This window comes from Rhinolophus sinicus, linkage group LG01, assembly GCF_036562045.2.
Source record: "Rhinolophus sinicus isolate RSC01 linkage group LG01, ASM3656204v1, whole genome shotgun sequence".
NCBI classification, from domain to species: domain Eukaryota; kingdom Metazoa; phylum Chordata; class Mammalia; order Chiroptera; family Rhinolophidae; genus Rhinolophus; species Rhinolophus sinicus.
In genome coordinates, this window is record NC_133751.1 from 86229950 (window position 1) to 86240974 (window position 11025).

An 11025-nucleotide genomic window follows, 5' to 3' on the forward strand; every position below is an offset into this window, starting at 1 on the left:
TTATTTTTCCATGTTAATAATCATATTGTGTGTGTGCGTGTGTGTGTGTGTATGTGATTGCTGAGGGCAGAAAACCCAATGATATTTCTATCTGCATGTTTATCTGATAGTGAGTTTTCACTATACTGTGACAATTTAACATTTAACTCATGATTATATGTATCAGACACTGTTCTAGGGTTTTCATAAGTAATAACTCATATAATCCTTATAACAGTCCTATTAGGTAAGGACTGCTATTATCTCCACTTTACTATTTATGAAACTAAGCCTCAGAGAAGTTAGTAACTTACATGTGTGACCACACCATTCATAGGTGTACATAAGAATCATCAAGAGAGTACATTTAAATGGCAATTCCTTGGATCCCACAAGCAGAGATACTTATTCATGAGGTCTGGGATAAGGACCTACGAATTTTCATATATGAGAAACCAAAATGATTGTGGTGGATTAGTCAAAGGATTTCACTTGAGAAATCATGTTGTGAGAGTCTCGACAATTTTTAAAAATATGGATAAAATTTTGAGACTGTGAAATAGAAGTAAAATGAAAAATGTGAAAGAAAAAATAAGTGCCATATAGGATTTCAGTTTGTCTAGTCACAGATAGCAGAGGTTTTTACAAAGAGTAAAGGGAGTGTAGGGAATTTGCAAAGTAACAACTCAGGACCTTTTCCCATAATAAAGAGAAGATGAATAATTAATAAGACTCAATAAGGATCCAATATGGTAATGACAGGAATGAGAGTTACACAGCTCATCTTGAGTGTAATCAGTCCAGATTGGAGTAGTAGAAAGGAAAGTTACAGAAAGATCTAAGAGAGATGTCTCCAGGGTATACAGGACTTAATAGTACAAATAAAATGATGAAGAACTAAAAAAAAAAAAGAAGAAAAGAAAATAAGAAAAAAAGAAGGCTGTGATAAATGCAAAATATGGAATGGAAGAGAAAAATGACAGTCAATAAGTAACTTCAGGAAAAATGTAAATCAGTTTACCGATTGTTATATAATATTAAATTACCATACTGATATTGAATCATATAAAGCAAACACTGTTTACTGATGTTCAACTTTTCATGTCAATCCATAGACATTTGATAACACATGCAGAATAGAATTAAATGGCTTCATAATTTGCAATGTGAAAGTAAAATTTTTGGAGATGGAAGAAAAGAGCTGAAAGTGAAAGATTTTTTTCATCTTATTGGGAAGACTTCAGAATATGCTGACTTGATGGAAAATGTATAAAGGCAAAAGTATGTAATAGAAATAAAAGTGCTAAATTGGGCAGTGTGAAGTAAATACTTATCTATTATAATGAAAAGACAATTGCTAATGTAAAAAATTAAGAAATAAATAGAAAGGGATAAATCATAATTTAGAAATATGGATATAACCATCAGATCTCAATTAGAAACAGTTAAATAATTAAAATGATTTCCTTTGGATTGCAGTACTGCAATCAGGAATGGTGAGATTTTCTTTATTACACACCCTTTTTTATTTGCTATTTTGTGTATGTTAAAAATTAAAAATCTATATTAAACATCATAGCTAGTAAAATTATACATAGTATAAAGAAATAAAAATAAAGTTCTTAATGCCAATTTAAACTAAAAGAAGGATTGTTGAGCATTTTGAAAATGCTTATAACTTATTGGTTCTGTTTTTCTCGTAATACCAAGTCTCATTAGACACAATATAGTATCAAAGAACAGTTTTTGGTTCTTCACTTAAAGTTGAATTTTTGTAAGCAATTCTTATTCAGACCAGACTAATTTTTTAACTTCAGATCCTAGTATTCTTCCTGTTTTAAGTTTGCAATAAAAAATAGAGTGAGCCACATGAAGTATTTTTCAGTCCACTTGTCTGTCTGACACTTTTTACCCAATAGGAATGGTGATGCTATATGACCTTTTCTCTCTCTCTGTGCATTTATCCCACTGAAACTGAACTAATCTCAAAGGCAACCTTGTCAATGGTTACGTTCTCATGAATATATCATTGTCTATAATATAAGAGGGTGGTGAAATTGTATAGGAAAGAAATCTTAGTATCCCAGCCTTTTTATGTATGTAGTCTTTTGAAAGATATGGTGCTAGCAAGTATTGGTCAATTCAGGCTTTTGATTTATAATTTCTGCTTCTCTACTAGGTTGAGGTTCCAAACTAATGGAACATGACAACTGTCAGTTCTTAGTATTAAGCTTCTTAGAAATCGTAAGTCTTATATTTTGTTTAAAGGTCTAGATTTTTCTCTAATTCTCAGTTTATTTTGAAACACAACAGTTTATAACTTAAGGTCACCCCAAAACACACACAAACACACACTCTTACACACACATAGTCAAAATCTGGGTTTGACAGCTCACTAAGGTCTGACAATTAAGTTTGTGAACTCATTCTAGAAAATGTGCTATATCCCAAATTGCTGAATATCACTATGGTCACCTTAGAAGTACTCCCATTGGGAAGCTATGAACTGACATTAGTGCCTAGTCCACCCTCCAAAGCACTAGTCCACCCTTTAAAGGAATTTTGGAACACTTTCTGGAATGGCCATCAGAGCTGTTGTCCTATCACCCTTGAGGTCCTGAATGTCATCAAAATGGCTTCCTTTCAATATTTCCTTTACCATCAGGTAAAGAAAGAAGTCATGGGAGCCAGATCAGGTGAGTAGGGAGGGTGTTCCAACACAGTTATTTGTTTACCGGCTAAAAACTCCCTCACAGACTGTGCCATGTGAGCTGGTGCATTGCCGTGATGTAAGAGCCATGAATTGTTGACAAAAAGTTCAGATCGTCTAACTTTTTCATGCAGCCTTTTCAGCACTTCCAAAGAGTAGACTTGGTTAACTGTTTGTCCAGTTGGTACAAATTCATAATGAATAATCCCTCTGATATGAAAAAAGATTAGCAACATTGTTGCTATAAGTTTGTAAGCTTAATTGTCATATCCTATCAAGTCCCAAAAAGGCCAACATTTAATTTTAGTGACTAGATCTGACATCTACTCTGTTCTTCATTAAAGGATGAATAGCACATTATAGCTCTTTCGCACAAATATTTGGATTTGATCACCTTAAAAATGACCTCAAAGTCACATGGAACTATTGTTAAAAATGCACATATTATATTATCTCAGTGGTCTTACTGAGTCATAAGAGCCAAGGGTAATATACAGGCATCTATTTTATTTTTATAAGATCTATCTGTAATTTTCCAGTTTTTTCAGTATTTCCAAGTCTTTAATGCTCTCTGCAAAGTTCAGACTTGTCTCTTATTAATAGTTTGTGCTACAGTAACTATACAGCTTAAGAACAGGATTCAAATTTTTCTATTCATCCAGTTGTTTATACTACACAAGTAATAGATGTCTTCTAATTGTGCGCACTGCATTAAGTGCTAGACACATGACTGAATGAAGGTTAGAGCTCTTAGGGTGAAGCAGGGTCTTAGGCATATAGGACAGAAGGGTATTAATGAATTATTTTGGCAATTTAATGTGATGTATATATGTGAATGTAATTAATTTCCCCATTGCACACTTTGTAAGGTTCTGAGACACAGATAATGCACACCCATGTGAATTATAAATTCATGTATTTGTAAAGCTCTAAGGTACACAGATAAAAGTTACTGTTACTTAGATTGAAACCAAATAGGACATTCTTACCTGCTTTGTACAATTTCCAGTTTAACTCAGAAGGGCCAATCTCACCAAAGAGTGAGCATTTTTACTGGTCACATGTAAGGTTACCAATATGTGCCATTTTATTTTGATGACAAAGCAACTCAGTCCCAACACCTGAACTGCTAGAGTCACCTCTGCCATTTTCATTTCCTCAGCAATTTAGGGACTGTGAATAATAATCAGAGCACAGTTGCAGTGGCCATTGAAAGGGTCCAGATGTACTGTTCAGTCAGATTTTTTTTACCCTGAATTCTGGAGGTACTTTCTCTGTTATAGAAAAAGAAATATTTCAGTTATTTCTGATTTTAAATACTTTCCTTTAGAGGGAAAAATAAAAAGTAAAGCAAAGGAAAACTGCTTTTTCTACGTTGTTTTAATATCTAAAGCTCTTCATGAAAACAAGAAATTTTCACATTAAAACTATTTCTTGATTATAATATATATGTGTATTCACATATATTTATTCTCTCTATATGTTCAGTTATTAAAGCCCCAATAAACTATGTGTCTATAGCTATTCATACTGCAACTGGAATGAAAGAATATTCAAGGTAGAATGTTTTTTTAATAGAAAAGCTTTGTAAATTCCATCACTTTCAAGTCCTTTTTGTTTTGTTTTGCTTTTTACTGATTTTCTTTCTCAACTTATCTCTTAAATTTGCTGTGGTGATTGTTTTAGAATAGTTCAGCCTTGCCCATTTACTGCCAGCCAATCACTCGTTCCATGAATACTGAGAAGTAAATGCCTCTTCATTTCTGTATGTACTACCTGACAGTTACTAACGTCTGCTATTAGTATACAATTAATATTTTCTTTAAAAAGAAGCAAACCAAATTAAATGACATTTCCAAAAAATGTTGCTTACCTCTACAATTAATCTCTTTGCAAAGTGTTTTTGAGGATGAAGACTTTACATCTGGTCACATATTTTAATAACTATGGTACCATTTGGTATCATCTAAAAGGAATTGATACCTTGTTCTTTTATATGGACCACTTTATTATGACACCTATTACAAGGAGCATTTCATACTTTGTGTTAATAGTTTTCATAGTAGGTTACTGTGGGAATAAATTTATAGTCAGAATCAGAAATTCTGACTCTTTACAACACTTTAACTTATATAAACCAACCTTAGTTTTTAGAACTCAGCAAATTAATATGTAGGTATATTTATAGCTGATATAAAAATATTTTATAAAAATATAACATATAAATATAATTAGATATATACTATATATCTAAAAACTTATCAAAGGTAAGTTATTCTTTCATTTTTAAATACATCAAGTCTGAATTATTTTTTGAGTTTATGCAAAATTATAAAAAAAATTCAATCATAACATTAAACACAGAATACTGGTTTCAGACTATATGAACATACCTTTCTCATTTTTCCAATTTCATTATTTCTTATGACCACATGAGATAAAATAACTGATTTTGTTTCTTTTAAATGATAAACTATTAAATTTCAAACTTTCTAGGCTCTTACCAAACTTAGATTCCTCTAGCTTTTTGTTTTAACTCAAAGTTGAAAAAATATTTTCATAAAATATTTTCAGTATACTTGATATTCTTTTGAGGTACTCTTCAGGTCTGCAGACTGCTAGTCATTATTATTCATCAGTTGTTCACATTTATCTTTAACAGGTAACAGAAACTTGGCAAGGGTTTTGAGGAAAAAGGAAAATAAAAAGAAACTTTATATTGAAAATAGTCTTGAATAAAACAATAAAATGCACCAAATAATTCTGTGTAGATCTTGTCATCAAAAGGTACCTCCTTTTTTTGGTCCTATAAGTATTCTTGGCAGGAAGTGGAGAGAGTGGGGGGTGGATAAAGCTTATTTTAATCTTTCTTTTTTCAGCCTTAAAACTCCCTCAGATCTTTTCTTTTGTGTGTGGCATCATATGTTCTTTTAAATGGGGTCTGTAGGCATACATTGACTAAACAGTTCAATGTGTGGCATCAGTTCCACAGAAGAATATTTTTATTTTCATTTGTTCCTCAGAGATGCACACTTTGATTGAGAAGTGTAGGTTTATTTAACACATCCTTTGTAGAGTAATGTTCTGTAGAAAAGTTTAAGAGGAGCCACTTAATCATTTTTCAGTAATCAGAAAATGTACTTTTAAATTAACATATTTGGTTTCTCTCCTCTAAAACCAATATCAGTTGAAAAAACTCAAATATTTTTGATAAAAAATTAAAAAAAAACATACTCAAATACAACACTAAAATTAATTTTAAAAAATAGAACACTTCAAATTTTGAAACCTTTTTAATGTCTTGGGATTTAAAGAAATTGTCCACGCCAAAGAAGGTCCTATCATATGACTCCTATGGTTAAATACTTTCAGTGCCTCTTCCTGGTGCTATAAGTGCTTTTTGTGGGAGGGGTGAGGGAGTACGAATGAAGCTTTCTAAAATCTTTCTTTGGTCAGCTTTATTAAATATAACATTTATAAAATCCTATTATATGGTAGATACAATTTTCTTTCTATTACCTTCCAAAAATTTTCAAACAAGTTATGGATACTTTTGTGGTTAAAAGAGAAAAAGGGAAAAAGGTGAGAGAAAGGAAAAAGTATGGAGAGAGAGCATGCCATGACTCTGTGATTTGCTTTTATAACTTAATATATCTTAGTGATTTTTTTTTCCATGTCAATACATATACGTCTATCCCATCCATCTCAAAATTGCATAGCATAAATGTATTGTGTTTTAACCATTGATCTATTTGTTCATGGGCCATGCACTACTCCTGCTTTCCCTCACAATTTTAAATAATATCGCAATAAATATTTTCCTGTTGAATACATGCAGATTTCTTAGTCTTTCATTCAATTTTTTTATGCTTGCCCCCATACCTTTACTGATTTAATTTTCCTTGTTCACTTGCACACACCAAATGTTCTAGTTAAACTGATTTAATTACTATCATTGTTCAGGTTCTATTATCTCAGTTCATTGCTTGCATGAAATATTCAATCAGTCTGGAATTGCCTCCTGTGTACCTCTCTACATTTAATAAATCTTGTTTTTCTTTCTTTTGGTCAGCGTGAATGTTTCCTCTTCTATAACACATAGTTCTTTGCACCACACATGGGTTAGTTATATTATATAAGACATCTTGCACTAGTTTATGTGCATAAATGTATTATTTTGCCTGCTAGCTACACACCCTTTTGTTTATTCCTTGAGTTGCTCACATAGTTGCATAGTTTCCCACTCATGGGGGACACTCTACATTTTAAAAACTTGAGAGAGTATCAATTCCTAAATTTCCTTCTTAGAAGTAATATTAAAAATTCTTAAAAAGTCAAACAGCACGAAGGCATCAACAAATCAGAATCAGTGTTGACTACAGTGTTGGGGCAAATTCCTGCAGTTTCACTCCAATATCATCTATTTCTCTTTTAATTGCTTGATTATGGGGAGATCCAGAGGTTCCATGGAAGGATCTTTGCAACTGTGATCACTGGAAAGGTACTTGAGGAATCATGACACTGATTATGTAATTATAAAACTGGAATGAATCTATTTCAACATTTTAACAATAGGTCAAAAAAGTATTGGTGGTCATCAAGAAGACATGACCGCTGGTTGACCCGAGAGCTAATAGCGGGCAATCAGAGGCTTGTCCCCGGTCTTTGGAAAGTATATTCTGTTACCATTTCTGTAGCTGGATGCAGCCTTGAGAGAATAATGTGTTATTGAGACCACCTAGACTATGTGACTGAACCCCATTAAGGTCTCTATAGAAACTCTTACAATTCTGGTGGTTGGGTGCCGAGATCTACGCATCTTGAGGCTGTGGCCGCCCAAGACCAGCCTTGTATGTAAGTACCCTTGCCACTTAGAAGTCTGGAGTGATCAGCTTTTCTTTCATCTCTTCTTGCCCTCTGTGTAGGGAACAGTTTCAAATTTAACCGTGGAACTCTTGAGGTTGCAAACTAACAGCAGGAGAGCAGTACATGAATATTAGCTCTACTGTTGTATGTAAACATTCACGGTTATGAATAAGAAATGATGGATGTCATAGAGTGAGAGATAATTGAATTGTTTATTGAAAGATAAATAGGAGTTTAACATTAAAGAAGGAGAAAGGATAGCAGGATAGTGCTGTGTATTCCAAGTTGAAAACCCATGAGTGAAATAATCTGAATTCTGGAGAAATAGTGTAAACTTTCATTTAGCAGGAGGTGGAGGACAATGGGGAGTGTTGGAGGTTATTAGAAGAGATTACAGATAGATTTTTATGTCCTAAGGAATACAATGGACTTCTATGAGTGTGGAACTCTAGGAGTTTTCTAAGAGAGGGAATGAAATGAGTGAATTTGTGTTTTGGAAAAGGTCAGCAACCAACAGCTGTGTGGAGGAAGTCATGGTTCCCTGTAGGAGCCAAGAATCACAGGTGATCCTTTGCAATAGATCAAATAAGAGGTGATGAGTATCTGACCCAAGACAATGGGGCAAGTAAGGGAGACAGGCAGAGAGAATGTAATGGATTTAAGAGATATTTAGAAGGCAAAATTAATCAGATTCCACAAATGACTGAAGGTGGAGAAGATAAAAGAAGAAGAATGAAATGACAGATTTCCAATTTTTAAAGGGTAGTGATGTCATTATAAGGGATGTGAGAGTAGAGTTGAACCCAGTAGCATTTAGTCCTCTTTGAAGAACAAAAGAAGAAAAAATGATATGATCTAATTATAAAGCGACAAATAAAACTAGGGAAAAAAATTATTCTTAATATATGACAGGTTGGACAATTAAGTTGCAACGATGTTGCTAACCTTTTTTGATATCAGAGGCATTATTCATTATGAATTTGTACCAACTGGACAAACAGTTAACCAAGTCTACTATTTGGAAGTGCTGAAAAGGCTGTGTGAAAAAGTTGGACGACCTGTACTTTTCGCCAACAATTCATGGCTCTTGCATCACGACGATGCAGAAACTCATACAGCACTGTCTGCGAGGGAGTTTTTAGCCCATCAACAAATAACTGTATTGAAACACCCTCCCTACTCACCTGGTCTGGCTCCCAGTGACTTCTTTCTTTGCCCAAAGATAAATATTGAAAGGAAGACATTTTGATGACATTCAGGACATCAAGGGTAATACGACGACAGCTCTGATGGTCATTCCAGAAAAAAAGTTCCAAAATTGCTTTGAATGGTGGACTAGGTGTTGGCATTGGTGCATAGCTTCCCAAGGGGAGTGCTTCAAAGGTGATTATAGTGATATTCAGCAATGAGGTATGTAGCACTTCTTCTAGGATGAGTTCTGAAACTTAATTGTCTGACCTCATATGTGGAGATGTGCATTCCTATGTAGAGTTTTGTAGTTTGATATGTTTTAATTTCAGTTGCTGATAGCCTTCTTATATAAAATAACATTTAGATTGTAAGTGGTATGCTGAAGGTATATTTATTATATTTTATGTGTGGGCTCAACCATTTATTTGATAATAGCTGTTTCTGCCCCTTTTCTAATTAAAGTTAAAAATAAAACAACTTGCTAATTGATTATGCTTCAAGTGATACAAGTACAAACTATTTTCATTCAACAGCTAACATATCTGTAAGATGAATAAAGTGTTACCAGATTTGATTGACAAATTACAGCAAAATTCATAGGTAAAACTTAATCTAGGTGTAGTGAGCTGAATGGTGGCCCTCCCAAAAATATGTGTATATATGTAATCCCTGGAACCTGTGAATGGAGAAAAGGTCTTTGCATTTGTAATTAAGTTAAGGATTTTGAGATTAGGATGAAGTAGATCCTGTGTTATGCATGTAGGCCATAAGTCCAGTGACAAGTGTCTTTATAAAAGACACACTCAGAAGTGGAGGAGGCAATGTGATCATGGAGGCGGAGGCTGGAGTGATGTTGCCACAAGTCAGAGTATATGGACACACACTAAAAGCTGTAAGAGGAGAGGAATAGACTCTCCCCTATATCCTCTGGGTACAGTGCAACCTGCCAACTCCTTAATTTCAGACTTCTGGTCTCTACAACTGAGAGAATAAATTCCTTGTTTTAAGTGCCCAAGTTTGTAGTAAGTTGTTACAGTAGTCATAGCAAACTAACACACTAAATTTTTTTGGGGGGGTGGGTAAAGTTCTAAATATCTAGGGCAAAGATAACAGTTGAATAATTATCCTGTGGGCACTGTAAAAATCAGGGTTATTTGAACAAATCAGCACCCATTTGCATGTTTTCAATAGAATTACTGTGACAAATGTATAACTGTCTTATGATTTCACTTTTGCTTAAGCTGAATCTGAGTAAAAGTCTACTTCTATCTCTTAGGATTTTCCTTTCATGCCCTAAGAATGTGGTTTCTATAATGTTGAGAATTGAGGCTGAGGGAATTTCATGAGCAGGAGGTACCTAAAAACAAACAGAAGATTATGCTGAAATATTCATGAAAAGTTGGTGTGAAAAAGCACACGAGCAAACAGAATGTAAAAATAGGTCTAAAATTCAAGGCAAATAAAAGTGTAGTTAACATATGGTTTCGTGTGTGTGTGTGTGTATGTGTGTGTGTGTGTGTGTGAAACCATCTTTGCCAATGCAATAACATAGAGAATAGAGCTTAATGAGTTATACACATTATCTTTTCACTTCCAAATTCAGTTCTATTCATTTATTTTTTTGTGGATACCATAATACTTTCAGGGAGTTTATCATAATACTTTCTTCTGAGACTTTTAAAAACGTATTTTATTAAGTTTCCTAGGGCTATTGTAACAAATTCCACAAACAGGATGGCTTAAAAGAACAGAAATTCTTTCACAGTTCTGGGACTATAAGTCTGAGAACAGTGTTGGTAATGTTATTTTTTTCTGGAAGTTCTGAGGGAGAAATGCGTGGGGTTCCTTGGCTGGTAGATGCATCACTCCAATCTCTGCCTCCATTGTCACATGGCCTTTTCCTTGTTGTCTCTATGTCTAAGATACCCCCTTTTTATGAAATCAGCAGCAATTAGACTAGGACTCACCCTAATCCAGTATGATGAACTCATCTTAATTCGATTACATATGCAAAGACCCTATCTACAAATGTCAAGGATCTCCAGAGAAGCAGAACTGATAGAATGTGTGTGTGTCTATGTATATATGTAATATATATAAAATTACATTAATATATATGTGTATATATGTATATACATATACATACATATATATTATATACACAATTTATTTAAAGAATTGACTCATGTAATAGCTGGAAAATCCAAAATCTGTAAGTTAGACCAGCAGGCTGGACACCCCAGGAAGAATCAATGCTACAGTTCAAATTATAAGATGGT